Here is a 21,785-nt window from a genome sequence, read left to right as displayed (position 1 = left end):
GTGATGAACTGCCTTGCAGCCATGGGTGGGGCGGGCTGATGAGACAGCCCTGTTCATTCTCAGCAGGACTTAGGGCCTCATTCCACAGGCACAGGAAACCTGAACAAGGTGCTGGGCTCAGAGGAGGGAGGGGCAAACCCCAGAGAGGAGCCATCAGGGAAGGCCTCCTGGAGGTAGTGGTGTTTCTACCAGGCCTTGAGGGCTGGGGAGGATGTTGCCCAGCTGAGATTGGCAGATGGCATCATGGATGGGGGAGCAGCACGCACAAAGTGATGGAGGCAGGAAAAACAGGTTGTGCCTGGTGTGTGGTGTGGGATGAGTGAGTAGATGGTATATTCAGAGGAGTAGGTGGGGTTTGTCTGGATTGCCAAGGGCCTCGAATGCTATGTCTTATACAGTCCCCTTTACTCCCTTTCTCTGTTTTCCTTCCATCACGCCAAAGTCTTAGGACCCATTTGTCTCACCCCCACCCCCACATATCCGCTTCCTCAGGCTCAGTGCTTCCCTGCCCACCTCTGTCCTCTTAAAACTCATTCATACCCTGACCTTGAAATGTATTCCCTGTGAAATGAATCCATGCTGAACTCACAGTGGCTGAGAACGGGTTGATTATTGTAGGGATGGGGTCCAGGAGGTGAGGGGTTATGCCTAGTAACTGGAGCTTTCAGTATCTTCGCCCAAGGCAGGGACTCCAGTGGCTGAGACTCAGGAGGAACAGGGAGCAGGTGAGGGTGGGTGCAGTATCTTTCCATGGGTCGCAGTGAGGAGAGAAAGCGATGTGGCACAAGAACTAGTCAGCATTGATCCTGTCACATAGTAGGTGTTCCACAAATAATGTGCCCATGTCATGATTTTCCCAGGTCAGCCTTGGAGTAATTATTAACAGCTTCCCTTTCAATCTTTTAAGTGTTCTGGTTTGGATAATTAAGTATATAGTCATTGCATCAATAAATAATGGCTATTTCTTGGGAAGCTAAATTCTCCAGCATGTTTTGGGGAGAGCAACCTCTCCAGCATCCCCAGGAAGTGGATTACACACCGACGTCCTCCCCACCCTGGCCCTATTTTCCTGCCCCTGGAGCAAAAAGCCCTCTGGGCATGGTGGTGCTCACACCAGCCCCTCACCCCCACGGGCTGCCAAGCAAGCCAGTGCACCATAGGCTCACAGTGGTCACCTTTTCAGCCTGTAGGTCCTGAGTGGCCGCTTGGAGGAGGAACCTGAGGATAGGAAAGCAATCTGCACGGGAAGGCAGGAGGCGGGCATGTGCCAAGCCTAGTTTGTTCCCTTCCCTCACCTTGACCTTGGGCCCAGCTGGCCCCATCTCACTCTTGGTACCAGTTTCTCATGTACCGGAGAAGCAGTCTTCTCATGGATATGGGGGCCCAAGTGAGGTAGGGGATGAGTGTCTCAGGGACTTGGGGAAGTGGAAGCAAGGGTCTGGGTCATGGTGAGGATTGTCCCTTCTGGGAAGGGCAGCAGGGGTAGCCCTCTGTGATCTCATCCATGCTCCTGGACCTGGGGACATTCCCTCCCTACGCTAGCACCCACACCGTCCTGATGCTCCTGAGACTCAGAATTTAGCTTCCTCAGATGCCTGATGGAGATGCATACCTCACTTTCCTGGTCTGTAGAATGGGCCTGATATTACTTCCTTGTTATGTTTGTGGGGATCCGATGACGTGATGGCTGGCAAGGGGCTTCCCCACCGTACCAGCAGGTGGGGAGGGGACGGGTGGTAGCACCACTTTGCTCCTACAAGCATCAGACAGGCCTATGCACCGTCCTCCACACACAGTAGGTGATTATTAAGTGCTTCCCAACAGCAGACGACAGGGAGATGATGTGTGCTGAGGGGTTCTCTCTCCCCTTTGCAGAGGCCAGAGGGGGACGCAGTCCCTCACTGTCTGATCTACCCTGCTTTGAGTATGAGGCCTCTACTGCCCCCAGAGGTCGGTCATGAGTGTGTGGAAGAGGGGAGCACTGTCACTAGGGTGCCACCCTCCCTGTGACCTGGCAGCACCAGGAGCCCCTCATGCAGGACCCCTGAAGGCCTGAGAGGTTAGATGCCAGGCCGGGGCAGCTAGATTTGGGGGAGTGGGGGTCTGTGGGCCGAACAGATCTAACTTTTAATCTCACCTCTAGCACATGCTGGCTATCTGACCTCAGACAAGTCATTCTACTGCTTGGAGCTTCTGGTCGTTCCTCTGTAAAATGGGGATAATAGTAGAGAGTCCCCAGAGTTGGGCAGACTCGATGGCCTGGCACAGAGGAGGGGGCAGCACCTGCCGCTGCTGCTGGGATCATTCACCTTCATGCTGACGCCCTGGGTGGCAGGACCTGGTCTGCCACAGTAATGGTGCTGGAAATGGCAGGCACCCCTCAAGGCAGTGGGGCAGGTGCTAGGTGTCATTCTTTCATTTGCTCACTAAGAATTCTTATTGAGCACCTACTGCATGCCAGTCCCTGGGCTGGGGGCTGTAGGTATATCAGTAGGGAAAAGAGACTGTGTTCCTTCCTGGGCTTACTTTAGGGATAGGCTCATCCAAGCCAGCCGGTAAGTATGATGTACTGCAGTGGGGGAGGGAGGTGACACATGCTACAAAGCAGGGTGAAGGGTTAGAGAATGATGGGAGGGTTAGATGAGGGATTGGGACCCAGGTCCAGGACAGCCTCTCTGAGGAGGCAATAGGAGCCATGTGGCTATCTAGAAGGAGTGTTCCTGGTGGCAGGAACAGCAAGTGCAAAGGGCCTGGGGTGTGTGTGTTCCAAGGAAAGAACAGCTGGGAGGCCAGTGTGGGGGGAACACAGGGTTGGCGAGGAGAGTGGGGGGAGGTGAGGTCAGAGGCCAGGCACAGGGGGCCCTGTATGCCAAAGCGAGGCCTTTGGCTTTCACTCTGAGTGAGATGAGAGCCACCAAGGGCTTTGAGCAGAGACTTGTATCTTAACAGGACCCTCTGGCTGCTTTGTGGAGACCAGGCTGAAGGGACCAAGGGTGGAGGCAGGGAGGCCTTGGGGAGGCTGGGACCAGGTGGCAGAGGTGGAGGTAGCAAGGACTGGTTGGATTCTGGAGAGGTTTTGAAGGTAGAGACAACCCGATGGGTTGAATATGGGCAGAGAGAGTAGGAAGGAGGGAGGGATCGGGGGGGAGGGGCGGGGAGAGGGAGAAAGAGGGAGAAGTTGGTGTTAAAATCTACAAGGCTGAATGAAGTCACCTGTGCTGGCAGAAAGGGACTGAGCCAGGTCTCTCATGGTCATTTCAGGGAGCAACATTTGGATGACTGGAAATGTGTCTGTGAACAGAAAATAGGATGTGGGTCTAAGATAGAAACATAAGGACATGAAGAAGAATAAAAGCTTTTCTGTCATTAAACCCTTGGAAGGGGCCACAGAACTGAGCTGGGGAGTCAGGAGGCTTAGGTTCTGTGCTGGCCCCCCATGTCTGCTGTGTGGCCTTGCTTAGGCACCTACCCTCTCTGGACTTCTGATTCTTTTTGGAAGATCTGGACTCTGACTCTAATGGGTTGTCCTTCAGCCATCTCCCGTGGAGTTGCTGGGGCAGCCAGGAGGCTCCAGGGGGCCTGCAGTTGTGGGGGATGGGGAGGAGGGGTAGGCAGGGGTCCTGTGAGCTCAAAGCTGAGGGTGGGAAGAAGGCTGGCCCAGAGAACGGCTTCTCTGGAGGGGGTTACAGACAGGGCAGCCACAGCCAAGAAAGAGGAGGGATTTGTAGAGTCCCCCACTGCCCCTAGCCCATGGCAGGTCCTGCTGGGATGACTAAGAAGGGGGCGGTTCCTGGGGCAGCTCCTGGAAGCAGCTGAGGCTGTCTTTGTTCCAGCAAAGTGACCAAGCCAGCATCTGGGCTGGGCTGGGCTGTATTTCCCCGGGTGCGACTCCTCCAGGGCCCAGCATGATAGAGGAACCCCCTTCTGCCTTCTCCCCAACACCACGGCCTTTCTCTGCTGCTGACTCTTCTAGGGCCCAAGAGCTCATTGTACAGCTGGAGAAACTGAGGCCTGTGTGGAAGAGTGACTTGTCCTGGCCACAAGAGCTGGAGCACATCTGAGGCTGGAACCTGGGTCCACCCCTTTGCAGTTCAGAACACTGCCCTGCCCTCCCTCATTCTCCCACCCTCCTTTTGTGTTTTCCACACCGTTTGTCTGTGGGACAAAGGGACAGGCTCTTGAGACAGGCTGACCTGGGTGTCAGCCCCACTTCTACCACCCATGTGCTGTGTGATCTTAGGTGAGCTGCTCAACCTCTCTGAGTCTCATTCTTTCTGTCAGCCAGATGGATGTAGTGATGACAACCTGTCAGGGCCGTGGGGAAGAGCAGCCTAAACACTGTGTGTGGAATTGGAAAAATAGGAGGTCCTCGACAGGTACCAGTCTCATGCCCTCTGGGCTGATGGGCATCTGGGTTATCTGGCGGGAGGAAGAGATGCCAAGCTTAAGCGCAGGTAATGCCGAGAGCATTCCCATTGATATTCCAAGCAAAGCGCACACAGAATTTGTCTCAGAGGGCCAGGATCCTCTGGGTGGGGTCTGGAGAAAAGACCAGAACACCAATACCTAGGAGACTGAGAGAGGCGGTTGGCTGGGGCGTGGCGGCACAGGCCTCGGGCGGGCTGCCTGCTTCCAGGCAGGGGTGATGGAGCTTGGAGTGGCTGCATCTGCTGCCACACTGTCGCGTCTCCTCCTCTTCCCAGCTACACTTATTGGAAGTGTAGACTCTGTCTTCTGTCTCCATTTACTCCCTGACCCACTGCTTCTGCCTCGCCTTCCCCCCCCCCCACACCCCGCACTGTCCCAGCCACCCTGCTCCCTCTTCTTACCACCACTGAGCTGCTCAGGGGTTTTGATTATACTCCCCGAGTTCATTTATTCCTCACCCTCCTCAGGATCACATCCCACCCCTCCGTGGTCCTTGTTCTCACCAAAGCCACCAGGATCTCCTGTGGTTCCTGGTGGCTGCTTCTTACACGCACCTGCTCCAGGCTCTGGGCAGCGCACTCTCCCCGGCACACTGGGCCCCTGGTAGCCCAGCCTCTCTGGCAGCTGCATCCCAGCCTTTGCGGCTTCTCTTCCAACACAGGTCCCCTGAATGTCTCTTTCTCGGGGCTCTGTCCCCTCACCTTCTCTCAGGCTACCCCCTCTCCAGGGGACTCAACTGCCACCCCTTCAGTGTCCCTCTGAACACCCGCAGTCTCCACACCCCCAGCTCTGTTCCTGGCCTTTCCCCGGAGCTCTCCTAGATGTTACTCCAATGCCCCAGAGGCACCTCCTACCCAGTGTGTCCAGAGTGACCTTGGCACTTGCCCTCAGACCTGCCCTTGCCACTCTGTCCCCTGATGAATGAGTGGCACCATTGTCCTCTGTTTGGACCCTGGTGGCTATGCCACAGCATCCCCTTTGTCCCCATCAGCCTTTTAAAGAAAAACAGCTTTATTGAGTTATAGTTTATATACCATAAAGTTTGCTTAAGTGTTTATTTTGAGTTTTATAAATGTATACAGTACACAGCCATTACCACAACCTGAAATTTCCTTGGGCACATTTGCAGTCAATCCCCACTCCCATCCCAGGCCCCAGGCAACCGCTGATCTGCTTTCTGTCTCTTTGGTTTTGCCTTTTCTAGAAAGTTCATTTAAATGGGAACATGTGTAGTCTTTTTTTATGTCTAGCTTCTTCCACTCGATATATCGGTTTTTATGTCCATCTCTCTGTTGTTGCCCCCGTCAGTGCTTCGTTCCTTCTTAATGCTGAGTAATAGTCCACGTTACAAGATACATATATAAAACATTCATACATATGTATTCATGTAGCTAACATAATACATATATAATATTTTGTTTATTTGTTTACTGGTTGGTGGGCATTTGGAATTTTGACTATTACGAATAATGCTGTTATGAACATTCACCTAAAAGTCTTTATGGAGTGTTAGTTAACCTAAAAAATAGAAGTTATTTTACCAGCAAAAATGGGTTGACCCAGGAATAGCAGAGGATTGCAATTCGGGACGTGCAAGCTATGGCAAAATCAAGACCCTGACTGAACTGTGCCTGAATTCCAGCCAAATTCTGAACTTTGTAGGTTAACCCATTTTACTGTTAAAGCTTGAGATGGCTTTACGTTGTTGTTATTATTGTTGTTTATAGCTCAGAAGTTGGCAAACTCTGGCCATGGCCAACCTGTTTTTATAAAAAGACAATTGTTGTAACACAGCAATGCCCATTCATTTATGTATTGTCTTTGACAGCTTTGGTGCACTAAATGGCCCACGAGCCCAAAGTATTTATGATACTGTAGCCAGAAGCTTAGTATTCGATATATCCGCACAGTCACTCAGGACAGAAACCTGAAGTCATCCCTGACTCCTCCCTCTACCTCATCCTCCACATGTAATCAGCCCCCAAGTCTGATTCATCTTATAGTCTGTCTCCTGGTTCTGTCTGCTGGCCCCCAGCCTCAGTGCCCCTGTCCTAGGTACACCAGTGTCAGCAATCACTCGGACTACACCGGCCACCTCTAGGCTGCCCCACGCAGCTGCTGGGTGATCCTTCTCCTAGTCAAACTTGCTGAACCCTTGGACACCCCCCCCCCCATTGCTCCCAGGGTAAAGGCCACCCTCCATGGACTGGCAGGACCCTCGTGATCAAGTCCTGACCTGTGTTTCCACCCTGGCTCCCCTCCCCTCCTTCCCTTCTTCCCCAGAGCCCCGACACCAGCCCCCCACCTGTGCAGAGTTCCTCCCAGTTCCCCAGACACAGCATGCTTTTTCTGTCTTCCTCCTGCCATCAACTCCCTTCCCCACTTTGTCCCCCTAGTAGGCTCCTATGCATCCTGCAAGGCCCAGCCGGCGTCTCACCTCCTTTTTCGTATTTTTCTAATCAGGCTGGTCAGGGCTCCCGGAGGCCCCCAGGCCTCCTTCCAGGGCAGCGCCTGTCATATTGGACTCCTGTGCTGTTCACATTTTTGCCACTTCCACTGACTCATTCACCTCCTTGCTCTCAGCTTGGCCCAGGTTGGGGCCATACACAAACGAGGGACTCAAGAAATGTTTGTGGGACACAGTGTTCCCTGTCTTCTGCTCTAAAGGCACCATGAGGAATCAGAGGGGCTCCAGGCCAGTCGAGGCTTTGCACGAGGGATCATCTGGGCTCAGGGTTAACGAGGGGGGATAGCAGGGCTGGAACTGCCTGGGCCCTGCAGGCAGGAGTGTCTGCAGGGAGTGCAAAGGACAGAATGAACCAACCCTGAGCTCAGAGAAGGATTCAGGGAAAGGAAAAGTAGGGCAGGCGCACATAGGCCCTGAGAGTGCCCAATAGAAAGGAAGGGATTACGGGGAGATGTCATTAAAATGAAGCTATCCCATGGCCTCCGGAAGTCAGCCAGGCCAAGGAGAGGCCAGATGGCCAATGAGGGGGCCGCTGGGTCCCATCGGAGCTGCCACAAAGTTTAGGGGTTCACAAAACTGGACCTTCAGAGGATTCAGAGATTATCTAATTTCCAAGTCTTCGACTGGAAGCAAATTTGCGCACCAGCGGGCTGGGTCCTGGGTGAACCCTCCCAAGAGTCAGCGGTGGAAGATGCAGGGGAGCACTGGCCTCGGAGTCTGAGTCCGCTCCGCCATCACTTACTCTGGGGGTCTCGGCTTCCACGTCTCAGGCTTCGGGCTGTGGCCGACACTCAGTGCTCATTCCAGAAGTATGTGCCGAGGTGAATCTAGTGCACGGAAAACCAGAATCCAGGCCAGACCGAACTCCCTCTCGGGGCTATAGTGAGGCACAGAAGACAACGTGGATGTGAATGTGCCTTCCAAACTGTAAGCTCCCGGGACACCATGTCAGTGTCCCCTCCTCTGTGCAGCCTTCCTGGATTCCTCCACTAAGTTCATTGCTCTGTCCTCGTGGCTCCCCAGACTGTGTATAAACCCTGTCCTTGCACCCATCTGCTCTATCACAGACCCTAATGTAGGATATGTCCCCCCACTAGATTGAGCTCCTTGGGGAGAGGGGCGAGTGTGTCAGTCTTCCACATCTAGCTTGGTGCCTGGCCCCGAGCAGGAATTGAGCAACTAGTTCTTGAACGACCTTGAATTGTAAAGAAGCAGTTAACTTGTGATGCTGGATAGCCTCAGTTTATAAAAGCAGGGATGAAGGGTACAGGGTAGAAATCTTTCTAACGAAATGACAAAATGGTTTGTGAGTTGTGGCTTAAGAAGTGTGAGCATCTGGAAGTGTAATCTCAGTGAGGTGCTAACAGCTGTCTCGTACTAGCCAATAGGGCAGCCATGGGGACGAGTGGCTATTAAAATTAATATTAAAAGTAAATTAAAAATTCACTGCTTCAAGTGTGCTGGTCACATTTGGGGCCCTCAGTAGCCACGGGAGGCTTGTGGCTATTAGTGCACGTGAGAACATCTCCATCATTGCAGACGGTTCTCCTGGACACACTCCTCAGTACCTTGAAAATTCATATCCAAGCATTATCTTGGGCCTTGATAATTTGAGGGGGGAGTGGTGCTTCCAAGATTTCAGGGAGAGAGCTGGGGCTCTGGAGACGGACCAACCAGAGTCTGGAGCCCTGCTCAGCCATTTACTTGTGCAGACTGAGGCAAAGGCACTTCTGTCTCCTCTCAGAGGCTCAGTCTTCTCATCTGCAGAATGGGCCACCATACACCAGGACAGGGCCATGAGGGTGAGAGGAGAGAGCTGTGTAAAGGGCTTCTCAGCACTCCCCACGAGGAGCAGGAGCCGTCCTCTAGAGCTGTGTGAGAGAGCGGACAGAGAGCTCTCAGTGGGGAAGCCCTTAGATCTTGGAGCTCAGTTGCCCATGCTCCTCAAAACCCGGGGCAAGGCATGCTGGAATTCATGGGGCTCCCGAGCCAGTCGGGGGCATTGACAGGCGCGGTGGGGGTGGCCCGTAGAGGAGGACAACGTGAAGCTGGGGCTGGCCAGAGCCTGGGAAATCCCGGGCAGGTGCAACAGAGCTCATTCCAGAGCCTCCCGCTGCTGATGAGGCTTTGCAGTCGAGATTAGCGTGCACCTTCTCTCTGTAAAGCGCTCTGTTGTCCTCCAGCTGACTGGAGGGTATTAGTAAAATATGAGCAATAATAGCGACTGTATTTACTGAGCGTTTTCTGTATCCCAGGGACTCTGCTAAGAAGCATAATTTGTGTATGTGTTAGCTCATTTAGTCCTTTGGAACAGGTATATCATTATTCCCATTTTACAGGTGGGGAACACTGAGGTCGTTTGTTCAAGGTCACAGCTACCATGTGAGAGAGCTGGCTGGGGTCTGACCAGGCTGTGCATCTCGAGTCCGTGCTTTGGATAAAGGACAAACTCCTTCCCTGGTCTGGAAGGCCCCTGCAGAGCCAGCCTCGGTTGGCCCTTGCCCCTTCAGCTCTGTTGCTCCCCACCTGTCTGGTCAAGTGTCTCAGACACCCTAGGGGTCTCCTTCCTGGGCCTGTGCCCTTGTTTATCCCTTGACCTAGATGGCTTCCCCACCTTCCCTCCACCCTCCACAGATTCGTGTTCACCCTTCAAGACCCAGTTCTGGTGTGAGCATCTGGACGTCAAGGGCTGGGTCTAAGTCATCCTTGGGTCACGGTGCCCAGCACGTGGCTTGGAGCACTAGAAGGCTCAGTAAATTATGGGTGGTGGATGGGTGGGTGAGTGAGTAAATGGAGGGATGGCTAGAGTGGATGGATGGTGAGCAGGGGCAAGTAGATAGATGGTGGATGGTTGGGAAAGTGGGTGGCATGGATGGGCGCATGGATGGATGAGTGGCTTGTACTCAGATGCCCTGAGCGAGGATGGGGCCCGAGCCCAGCACAGAGCAGTGGAGGCATGGAGAGAAGCAGTGGTTCGACAGACATCTCAGGGCAGAATCAGCAAGGCTTGGGAGGGCTGAGGGGCAGGGAGGGGTCCAGAGTGATGTCCAGGTTTCTAGCTTGGAGGCTTGGGAAGATTCTGGCATTATTGGGGAGGAGTGATGTGGGGGAGAAGGTGATGAGGTCCTTTTTGGACATGGGGCCCTGGTTCGGGGGGGGGAGGTGCGGTTATGGAGGGAAAGTCTAGGACGCAGCTGGGGAGATGAGCCTTGGTCGGGTTCAGGGGCAAGGTCAGGTTGCACAGACAGACCGGGGAGGTCAGTGTGGACTCAGGACTGAGGGCTGGAGGACAAGTTCTCAGAGGAGGCAGAGGAACCATGGTCCCTGGGGGCAGAAGAGGCAGGAGGGACGCGTGCACTGCCATGGTGGGAATGTCCATAAATCATTGCAGGTGGTGTGTTTGAGGCAGCCAATGAGGAGGGGGTACAGGCAGGAGAGTCGGTGCTGGAAGTGGACCGTGAAGGGTGGCAAGCTGGTTTTGACCAGCCTGGGGAGTGGTTACCCGGAGCAGGGAAACCACACAGGCAAAGGCAGGGAAGGGAGCAGGAAATGAACAAGTAAGGTCCGTGTGCTCTGAGGGCCTCGGGCCGGCAGGAGTCAGCTGGAGAACAGGAGGCTGCATGCCTTTCCTCTGCCCGGCCAGTGCGCCAGCCTTGCTGCCCAGCCTCCAGGGCCTGGGCGGACTCTGGGGGAATCTGGGAACTGTGTCACTTCGGACAAGTGACCTCCCTTCTCTGGGCCTCATTTACCTCATCCCGAAACTGGAGTCAGTAACACCTGCCTGGTTTGCTGAGAGGAGAAAACCAGACACGGGGGGTGTGGAAAGCCCCAGTGCATGTGGGACTCTATAAGTGCTATTTTTTAAACTATTTTTTTTATTTCAATTCCACTCCACAAATATTTATTGAGCTAAAATAAATAGGGCCTGGGGTAGCAAAGTTGGGGAGGCCTTTCATTATTTGAGGCGCCCTCGGGTGAGTTCTTTTGAAAAGCCCCAGTCAGTTTGTTTTTTTGAGTCAGTGAGGATTTGGGCTTTTCAAGCCTGCAGAGCGAGCCTTTCATTTGTTTCCCGTGTGTTTTGAAAAGATCGTCCTGGCTGCGCACAGAAGATGAACTGAGGGAGGCAGCAGGATGCCTGGGGAGGAGGCTGGTGCCGCAGTCTGAATGAGAGATCATGGCGGCCGGGTTGGGCAGTGACTTGGGATGAAGAGAAGGGGATTTGAGAGATGTTTAGGAGGTTTCCAAAAAATAGGACATGGTCTAGGGTCTTACATACAGGGGGGTGAGCGAGAAGGAGGAAGGGGCGTGGGAGCCTCTTGGCTTCTTGGCTACCAAAGACGGTGACTGGCTCCAGGTACCAAGTTAGATAATGCTGGAAGATGGGGCGCCTGGGTGGCACAGCGGTTAAGCGTCTGCCTTCGGCTCAGGGAGTGATCCCGGCGTTCCGGGATTGAGCCCCACATCAGGCTCCTCTGCTATGAGCCTGCTTCTTCCTCTCCCACTCCCCCTGCTTGTGTTCCCTCTCTCCCTGGCTGTTTCTATCTCTGTCCAATAAATAAATAAAATCTTAAAAAAAAAAAAGATAATGCTGGAAGAGAGCAAGATCCCCGGGGAAGGTCACAAACAGGGCCATGGACACATACTGAGGTCTGCACAAGGCAGCAGGCCGAGCTGCCGGGAGGAAGTTGGCTGTGCGGACCTGGAGCTCTGAGGGACAGGCTGGGTTGGAGACAGAAATGTCTGTGGACAGGGAAACCCAGAGCTTGTGACACTTGGTCAATAAATATTTATTCAGCTTTGAAAATATTTGTTGAGTGACATCTTCACTGAGCACCTTCACGTCAGGTGCTGGGCTAAGCACTGGGGGTTCTGACAATAAACCGAATCTGCAAAACTGTCTGCCCTGTGGGGCCAGGATTTTAGTGGGAGGGGCGGGCGGTCACTGGGATAGAGTCCTCATTCATGCGCCCTGTTGTATAGTGACACGTGCAAGGACAGCAGAGCAGGCAGGCCAGGCGCGGGGCATGGTGGGTGGAGCGGTCGGGGGTCAGGACAGCCACCTGCAAGGAGGTCGCATTCACTGAATCATGGAAACCCCATAGCAGCTTTATGAGGAAGCTGCTGTAATTGCTCCCATTGTAGAAATGAGCCACTGAGTCACGGAGAAGCTAAGAATCTTGCCCAAGGTCACTCAGTGGTGTAACTGGCAGAGCCTAGATTTTTACCTCAAGCCCATGGTCTTCAGTGAAGAGTCTTAACCACTCTGCTGAACGGCCTCTCATTGACAAGGTCAGGTCTCAGCAAAGACCTGAAGGAAGTGAGGGGCAGGGCTCGCAGACATCTGGGCGACCAACATTCTAGGCAGAGGAAGAGCAGGTGCAAAGGCTCTGAGGCAGAAATGTGCCTGGTGTATTTGGGGAACTTCATAGAGGCCAGTGTGGCTGGAGCAAGGGAAGTGGGCAAAGAGGAAAGGGGAGAATTGGAGGTGGTGGAGGGGGTCACTTGTGGCATCTGTAGGGCCATCAACTTTTACTTGAGGTAAAGTAAGGCCATGGAGGGCTTAGAGCACAGGAGGGGCAGGGTCTGCCTTATGTCTTAACCTGATTCCTCTGGCTCCTGCGTCAGGAGCAAGGGCAGAAGCAGGAGACAAGAAAGGACATGAATAATCTGGGCAAGAGACGGTGATGGCTCTGTCCACAGTGTTGGTGGCAACGCCGGTGGTGCGTCAGCTTCTTGACACACTGTGAGGTGGGTGCAGGGGGGGTGCTGGTGGCTTGGATGTGGCAGATGCGGGGAAGAGAGGTGTTGAGAGAGGCTAGGGCCTGAGTGGGTTCCTTTGACCGAAATAGGGACAGCTGTGGGAGGAGACCCTTCATAAAGTACTTTCCATGTCCATTATCCCTTCATCCCATCATACGTTCACCCCTTACCCCTGACTACTCTCTGAAGGAGGCGTTGAGATTTTTGGAGGTTACATGGCTTGCTCAGGATCATTCAGCCAGAGTGTGGTGGAGCCACCGGAAGCTAGGTGTCCATCATAGGATCTGAAATTTTGATTCACTCATTCAATCAGCAAACATTTCTGGAGCACCTACTGTATGCCAGGCACTGCACTGTTGACAGTGATGACCAGTGATGACGGCTCTGCCCTCATGGATCTCCCAGTCTGATGGAGGAGGCAGTGTCAACCAGTGATCATGGAAGTGATTTTCTTCTATCAGTATAAGGGGCAAGAAGGAGAAACCCAGGATGCCCTGGGAGCCAGTAACCAGGGACCTGATGTAGTTGGGAGGTCAGGGAGTGCTTTCTGGAGGAGGTGAATGTGAAGTGCCAAAGCCTCTGGGATAGAGGGTCTGCGGGGGTGTGGAGGGCTTCTTGGGAAAATACTCCTTGGTTTCCCAGGCCACAGCGGAAGAACGCTGAGGCGACTGCAGGTCCCCAGAGGACGGCTGCCCATTTGGAAGTTGCAGAATATTTGTTAGTGTTGGATTGTTGTAACAGCTTTATTGAGATAGAATTTATATGCCATGCAAGTCACCCCAGTAAGGTGCACCATTTGATGGTTTTTAGCATATTCAGAGTTGTGCAGCCATCACCACAATCCGTTTTAGAACATTTTCATTATTCCAAAAAGAAACTGTGAACCACTTAGCCATCACCCCTTCCCAAGCCCCCCAATGACAACCACTAATCTACTCTCTGTCCCTACAGAATTGCCTGTTCCGGACATTTCATATAAGTGAAATCATACCCTATGTAGCCTTTTGTGACTGCCTCCTTTCACTTAACGTAATGTGCTTGAGGTTCATCCCTGTGTTGGGAGTCCCAATCTTAAATACCATCAGAGCTGCAGAGGCTGACAGAGGCTGTCCTGTGTGCTTCTCCCACCTGTTGTAAAGTGGGGACTCTGGGAGGTGACGTGCTCCGGTCCTGCAGCAAGGAAGTGGGGGCAACCCCCAGACCAGGGCCCCTGCCCCCCTGCCCTGCACAGGACACCCACCTCTGCTAGCACCGCTTCTCCTGCTTCGGCTGTGGCTGATCTTGGCTACGAGTGACCACGTGGTCGGGATGCACCCTCCCAAGCACTGGATTTCCGCGCACTGGCAATTTCCACGCCCTATGGTGTGTCTTGAAATCTTTTATGCATCTTTAAGAATTTGTGTCCACTAATTCAGAATTTTCTTTAGAATTTGGTATTTTCTTTTTCTGCTACTTAAACATCTTTTGTCCAGACAGTTATGCCTGTTTTTCTTGGTTGGTGATTTTTCCACTGGGGGTGGGGACAGGGCAGCATTGGGGTTAAGCGCTGGGTCTTGGCATTGGATGACGCCTCTTCCACAGAGTGTGCCCGTGGGCAATTGCTGAAGCCCTCGGAGCCTCAGTTTCTCCCTTTGAAAAACAGAGATAACACCGTAGGGCTGTGGTGAGGAACACGTGGGGTCAAGCTTGTTATGGGCTTGGCCCAGAGTGGATGCAGATCCCGGGTGGTTATGAGGGCTCTCCAGGTCCTCGGGGTGACCCTTCCACATCATCCGCTGGCCCTTTCTCTGTATTCCTGCTGCACCTCCCCTCTCAGGCCTGCGGTGGAAAGCTTGAGTTCAGATCCTAGCCCCACCTGGATTCTCTGCTCCACATCAGCTCAGTGTCCTCTGTGTCTCAGTTTCTCCTGAGAGAATGAGAGGCTGAGGGCAGGAGCTTTTATGGAGGCCTCCACAGTAGCCAAGAGGCTCCTGGGAGGGGGATGTGGAGTGGAGGCGCCCCCTCCTTCTCCCAGGAGGGCCTGGTTCCTGCTGATTTAAAGTTCCAAGCAGGAGCAGTGGCACCTGTTCAGGAGAGGTGGGTGGAGAGGGACACCTGGCTTCCTTCCACCTCTTGCACAAGACGTGTTACGTGGGAGGTGGTGGGCAGTGATGCAGGGAAGGGCCTCCCGCTCTGAGTGCGGGGGACAGGGGCAAAACCTCTTTGGAGGGTCTCTGTCAGCACATACGCCAGGCCAGGTGTTCTCCCCGCAAGGACCTTCTCAATCCTCATAGCACCTCTCAGAAGAGGCGCTCTTATTCCCATGGGATAAGAGGGGAAACAGACTCAGGAAGGGTAGCTGCCTGTCCTGGGTCGCCCAGTGAGTTTGAGCTGGGATTTGAACTCAGGCCTGTGTGACGCCAGCCCTTTTCCCCTCTGCCCCCGCCCCCATCCAGGGAAAAGGAGGGAGAAGCAAGACAGTGATGGGGAGGATTGGAGCCTTTGGAACCCCGGCTTCCTGGCTGCTGTGGGGATTCTGTGGGTGGTGGGAAAGGCATCGTAAATATGCATGACATGTAAATACGCCTCTGAAAAACAATGTGGGGGCCCACATGAGCCGGGATGCCAGAGTGCTTTGGAAAGTGTAGTGTTGTACAAACACTTGGGTTTCTATGATGACTGCTCCATGGCGTCTGCCTCCCCAGCATTCCCAGGGCTGGTCCAGGGGTCTCAGGATGGAGGGATTATCCTGGGCACCTCCTAACTGACATTCTCCCCCACTCCTACAGACGCTGGTGCCTCCCCCTCTGCCAGGTGCTGGGTGGCCAGAACCGGGTGTCTCCGGGTGCTGGAGGGCCCCCGTCCCCTGCTGCTTCCCGCCAGCACCTCTGATTGAGTGCCCGGAGGGATGTGTGTGCCAGCCCTTGGTCCAGTGCCTGCTCCCGAGGTGACGCCTGCTGGTTCCCGACCGGTTCCCATTTTCCCTCTGCACGTAGCTCCCTGGTTGGTAAGTAACTGCGTCCGCAGCCCGGGCACACGGAATCAGGGCTGCTCACCCGCCCACCCACGCTCTGCACAGTTGGGAGATGCCCAGCCTTCCACCCAGTGGCGCCCACGTGCTGGCGGAGGGACCTCAGTGAGAGCTTTTATATGTCTGCGCTCAATTTCTAGTTTAACTGCTCGTCTTATTCGGTCCTCCCAACACCCGAGGAGGTGGGCACAGTGACTGCGCCTGTTTCACAGGAGGGGAAGCCATTGGCCTGAGGATGAACAAGCACGGCTCTGTCTACCTCGGAGGCCAGCTCTTGCCACACCTGAGGGGCTAGGGCAGTGCGCGACATGGGCTCAGGAAGGGAAGGGGAGCAGTGAGCCATGCTGGGAGCCGTGGAACCTCTGGGGCTCACAGAGGGGCCGAGGTGAGGCCATCAGAGTTCCTGAATCTTGGGGAGCCCCCTTGCTCTCACCCCTTCAGACTGTTCCACCCACACTCCTCCAGTCCCTGAGTTGCCTAACCCAAAACGGGATGAGGTGCAGCGCCCTGCATCATCTCTGACCACCCGTCTGAGGATGCCACGGCGCACCCGCTCCGGGTCCCATCATCCTTGGCAACAGCATGCCCCCCCTCAGTGCTGGCTAAAGGGCCTGACCCCCACCGTGTTCCTGCCTCTCACCCTCCTGCTACCTCCCAAGGTTGTTCACAGATGGGGAAACTGAGGCTTAGAGGAGTTCAAGGGGCCTGCCCGGGGTCACCCACCACCACTCAGCGTGGAACCGTTGGTTTACGATCTGCCTCCTTGTCTGGCCTCAGCTCCTCAAAGGTGAGATATGACTGCTTCATCCCCCAGTGGACAGCCAGCAGCTGGCACAGTGCCTGGCATATAATGGGTACACAGTGAATAGCTGTGGAAGGAAGGAAGAGGGAGAGAAGAGAAGGCACCCCCCCCCCCCCCCCGCTCCGCCCGGACACCAGCAGGCCCCAGGAGCCCCTTGGCCTTTGGGCTGGCTGCTGGTCCCTGCTGATCCCAGAGGGCTTGCAGTCCGCTCAGGTCAGCAGGCCAGCCAGCCCCTCTGCTCTCAATTCTCTTATCTGCCAACAGCTGCCCGGCCTCCCTGATGGGGTGGTTATGAGAAAGGAAAAGACTCGTAAATATGTATAATATGCAAATGTCATAGGATAATAAAAACCCATGAAGTTCGCTGTACATAATGTATGTAGAAGAGCTGCTTCTTCGAGAACAAGGAGCTGCACTCGTGCAGCGCCAGCCTCATTAATAACTGGGAAATTCCCCTATTAATTAGCTGCCCCCCGACCCCGCTCCCCCAGTCTGGTCTCCGCCTGCCGTAGCGCCCACAGACAGCTATGGCATTTGGCTGAGAGACTGTTGCAAGAAAAGAAGTGATAAGGGTATTGTGGTCTGAGAGCTGGGAGTATCTGTGGGATTTAAGCATTTGCAAACACTGCTGGTCGTGCCCTAGGTTCTGCGTGTCCTCCCCGGAGACTAAATACATAGCAGGAGCAACCCGAACCACAGCGAGCATTTCTTGAGCAATTACTATGTGCCTGGCCTGGCACTAAGTGTTCCGTTTTCTTCTGATCTCAATCAGACTACCAATGACCCTGTGGGAGGTTGAGGCATGGGGAGACTGAGGCCCAGGGCTCGTGTGCCCAGCATTCTGGTCCTTCCTGAAAATGACTGCCATTCAGTGCCCATGCCCACCTCCCTGCAGCCAGGTAATGGCCAGAGGGGCAGGACTGTGGCCACTGGAATAACAGCGTAGCTGGCAGCCCCTGGTGTGTGTGGCCCAGTGACGGAGAATGGGATTCCTTGGCACGAGTTGGGAGAGCAGCCGTCAGCATTGTAGGAGAAAGATGGAGGCTCGGGCGGCCGCGAGGGAGGTGTTACTTGCTGCTATTTTGCTAACAAGCTGGTTATTTAAAGATTAGCTGAAGCCAAAGTCGGGAAACCGGATGGGGAGTCTCCACGCCCAGGGCAGAGGCAGCCAGGGGTCGGGGAGCCTGGTTGGGTCGGGACAGGGTAGCCACACATTTTTTTTTCCCACTTGCTTATTATTAGTAATAATAGCAACAGCGCCACGGAGTCTGGAAAAGGATCACCTGCGTGGAGAAAAGAGGCTAGAAGGATTGGGAGGGGGCAGTAGTCTATTCATTGATCCAGGTGGTGGTTATACAATGCTTTATTTTATGATAATTTATTGCAACTCAACATTTTAAAAAAAGATTTATTTAGAGAGAGAGCGTGAGTGGGGGAGGTGCAGAGGGAGAGGAAGAGAATCTTAAGTAGACTCCCCGCTGAGCGCGGAGCCCCGTGATCCTGGCCTGAACTGAGACCAAGAGTCAGACGCTTCACCCAATGAGCCACCCAGGAGGCGCCCCAACATTTTTTGTTTTGTGCACTTTCCCCTATAGGTTATATTTCATTGTCAAAAGGCTAAAAAGCAGTTATAACAATAAGAGTAAATATTTATTGAGCACTTACTAAATGTCAGGCTCTTTGCTGAATGTTTTACCGTATCTTACTGAATCCTCACGGATGTTGTTATTATGGCCATTTTACAGAGGAGGAAATCAAAGCTTAGAGAGGTAAAGTTACTTGTTATGGGGTCAAAGAACACTCAGGCGGGGGAGATGGGATGAGAAACCCGACAGGCTGACTCGGGCATCGCTACCCCATGTTTGAGGATGGGGGACCAGGAAGTTCCCCCCAAAGGGCGGGGGGTTCCTGCACCTGTTCCTCAGACACGTGTCAGTGCCTCTTGTATGTTTAAGGCTCGGAAGGCAGGCAGGTGTCCGTGGCCACAGGCAGTGGATGTGTCTGGGAGACTGACCCTGAGCAGAGCATTAGCCATTTAACAAGCGTTGAAGGATAGGAATGGGACATCCGTAGGGATGGGCCAGGGAAGGAGGCCAGGGCATATGCAGGAATCATCCAAGATAAAAAGAGGTCATCTGGGTGAAACAGGGTCAGACCCAAACTCTGGGGCCCCTCTGCCTATGGGGCCAAACTACCATTTCCGGAAGACCTATGATGTGCTAAGCACATCCATTATCTTTCTTAATCTTCAGAGCCACCCTGTGAGATCAGTGGTATTGGCCCCATTTTACAGATAAGCGGACTAAGGCTTTGAGAGAGGAAATGACTGGCCCAAGGCCACACAGCCAGTGAGTGGTGGAGCTGCTCTGTCACACTCCAGTGCCCTGTGTCCAACGCACGTGGCAAGCACTGCTTGGTGCTGGGGTGCCAGCACGTCAGGCACCAGGCACGGAAGCTCTAAGCAGCCTGTGACTGGAATCAAGTTCTAAGGCAGATCTGTGGGTCCCTGAACGGGTACTGGGGACGTGGCTTGGCAGAGGGCATCTGTAGACCCCGAAGCAGGGCTGCCTGCTCTGCCGACAGGGCACCAGCCCCAGAGGCATTCCCGCATTCCCAGGACATTTGTTGAGTGCCGGTCCCCGCTAGCCTCTGCCCTCACAGAGCACACGGCCTTGGGGAGAGACAGATAGTGCGCAATGCCCCAAGCAAGTGAAGTGCACACGAGGGGACGCCATCAGGCAGTGATGGAAATCAGCATAGCGCTGTTGCAAATAAGAGAAGGGAGGGGGCCTGGATGACGTGCTGCAGTCCAAGACAGCCGCTCTAAGAGTGTGGCCTCTCGGTTGGGACCTGATGTATGACAGGGACCCCGACATGCTGGAGAGTGTTCCCTGTAGCACTGTTGACGGTAGGAGGACAGTGGGAACCACCCATTTGTCCATCACCAGGAGGCTAGTTAAATCCATTTACTGAAGTCATTCAGTATTGCTGTTAGAAACGGGGCTGCGGGGGCGCCTGGGTGGCTCAGTCGTTAAGCGTCTGCCCTCGGCTCGGGTCATGATCCCAGTGTTCTGGGATCGAGCCCCGCATTGGTCTCCCTGCTCAGCGGGAAGCCTGCTTCTACTTTTCCCACTCCCCCTGCTTGTGTTCCCTCTCTCGCTGTGTCTCTCTTGGTCAGATAAATAAAATCTTAAAAAAAAAAAAAAAAGAAATGGGGCTGCGGTCCTAAATTCCCCACTGCAGAAAGAACTTCAGAGTATGTTGTATAGTTGAAAAAAAAGAGGTTATAAAACAGCATGGGGAGCATATCATTTTTGTAAGAGCTACATGTGTTTCTGAAAACCGTTCACAGTGGGGGCATGGGAGATCTTTGCTGTCTTCTTTACACTTTTCTAGATTTGGAGTCCTTCCTGAGTAGTAGGACTTGGTGGGGAGGAACAGGGGGTTTGGGCTTCCACAGTTCTCCTCTCCTGCTACCTACCACACTGAAATGGGATGAGGCATGGGCTGGCGAATCAGCAGATCTGGGCCATGCCTCAGCTCTACCATTTCTTGGCTGTGTGACCTTGGACAAGTCATTCTCTCTCTCTCTGGAGCCCAGTTGTCCCTTCTGTGAAACAGAGACAAGAAGAGCTTCAGAGCATGGCTGTGGGTCTTTCGTGAGTTAAAACACGTAGAGGACTAGAACAATCGCAGTATTGCATCACTGGCGGCGGCGGCTGTTACCACCGTGGCTGCCAGAGGTGACATAGACTGTGTGCTCATCACATCCTGCATGGGCTCTCAGTGCTGACTGTCCCCTAGGCTGGTCTCTTCCCTTGGTCCCTGAGAGTCAGCCCAAGCTGGGGGATGAGGCCCAGGGAGGTGGGGAGCTTAGTTGGGTGCACACAGCTGGCTGGACCCTCCCACCCCCAAGCCCCGGCTACCTCCCCACCAACTCGCTCGCGTATCTGTCAATGAGTATTTTTGCCAGAGACGCTGTTATGGGGCACCCTAGCCCTGGATTTGCTTTTTCTGACAGCCACGAAACCTGCCCAGAAAGACAGTTGCTACCTTTCTAGACACTCAGAGAATCTTAAATCTCAGGTAGAGAAACTTCTAGTTATGAAGTCAAACTCTTGGAATCGTAGAATCTTAGTCATAAATAATCCAGCAAGAGCAAACATGGGCATTTTACAAGTAAGTTTACTGAACCTCTCCTGATGATGGTAATAAATGAGAAACTACCCAATTATCTATCAGCTAGAGATGGTTAAATAAATTACCGTCCAGCCAGACAGTGGCATCCTCCGTGGCTGTAGAGACAATGCCGTAGATCTATACTTGTTGACATGGAAACAAGTCCATGGTGCATTGTTCAGGAAAAAATAGGTTACAAAATGGTGTATATTGTATGATCTCATTTCTGTTAGAAAAAATATGTATAAATACATGCATGCTCCCGTTCAGAGAAACCCCCCTAGAATGACAACCATCAGACTATTCATAGCAGGGTCCCTGTGGGTAGTGAGATGGGAAGGAGCTCCACTGCTCCTTGTACTTGCATCATTCAGGTACTTTTCAGACACAAGTGACAGGAAACCCAGCCCAAAGCGATTTAAACAAAAGTGGAATTTATTGGCTGCAAATTGTGAAGTCCAGAGGTAAGTCAGGCTCTGTAGAATCCAGGGGCTCAGCAGGATTCAGGGGCTCCTCAGGACTTGATTCTCTTCCTCTTGATTCCCCATTTCTCACTCTGCTTCCTCTGGGTTGTTCCTGTGTTCTTAAAGGGCTCTATCATACAGGTGATAGGACGCCCATCCTGAGAACTAGGCAAGACTTCTTCCTAGAGAGCTCAGACACAAGTCCCAGGACTGAGTGTGGGTACCGACTGGTCACATTTGTGGATGTGCCCCCCCCCCAATCAGTTGCCCTGATTGGCATCCTGGGCCTGTGTACCCGCCCCCCCCCCCCCGCCAGAGGTGAGTCAACACCACCTGAACTAGGTAGACTGTGGCCTCTAGAAGGCCAAACAATGGCCAAATACAGCCAATTCCCCCTCCTGTACTTATCTGAATTTCCCAAGATGCATGACTTTCATAATCAGAAGAAGTAGTGCAACTATTGAACCATCCTGAGCCCAGGTCTTACATTCAGAAGCTCACTGGGACAGCTCTAGACTCTCTTGGAATCAGAACATTTGAATCTGTGAGATGCCAGTTCAGCTCAGGAGACATTGGCCCTCTGTGTTAGAAGCCTTCTCTGGCCCTGGGAGGAAGCCCTTGAGGGTCTTGCCATCTTTGAGGGAGAAGGATGGGCCAACAGATGATTTATCTGGA

At 53.5% G+C, this 21,785-nt stretch overlaps 1 protein-coding gene across 1 annotated transcript in view; it reads left to right on the top strand.

The window, feature by feature from the left end:
- The first annotated feature begins 15,537 nt into the window (after nt 1-15,537).
- DLGAP4 (DLG associated protein 4) overlaps nt 15,538-21,785 on the top strand; it is a 134,400-nt gene continuing 128,152 nt past the window's right edge. The window contains exon 1 of the mRNA XM_087853605.1: nt 15,538-15,641. The gene's annotated coding sequence lies outside the window, so the exon portion shown is untranslated. The remainder of the gene's footprint in view (nt 15,642-21,785) is intronic.

This window comes from Ursus americanus, chromosome 22 (genome assembly GCF_024610735.1).
Source record: "Ursus americanus isolate L20-20 chromosome 22, mUrsAme1.1.p, whole genome shotgun sequence".
Lineage (NCBI taxonomy): Eukaryota > Metazoa > Chordata > Mammalia > Carnivora > Ursidae > Ursus > Ursus americanus.
This window is presented reverse-complemented; position numbering and strand designations above follow the sequence as displayed.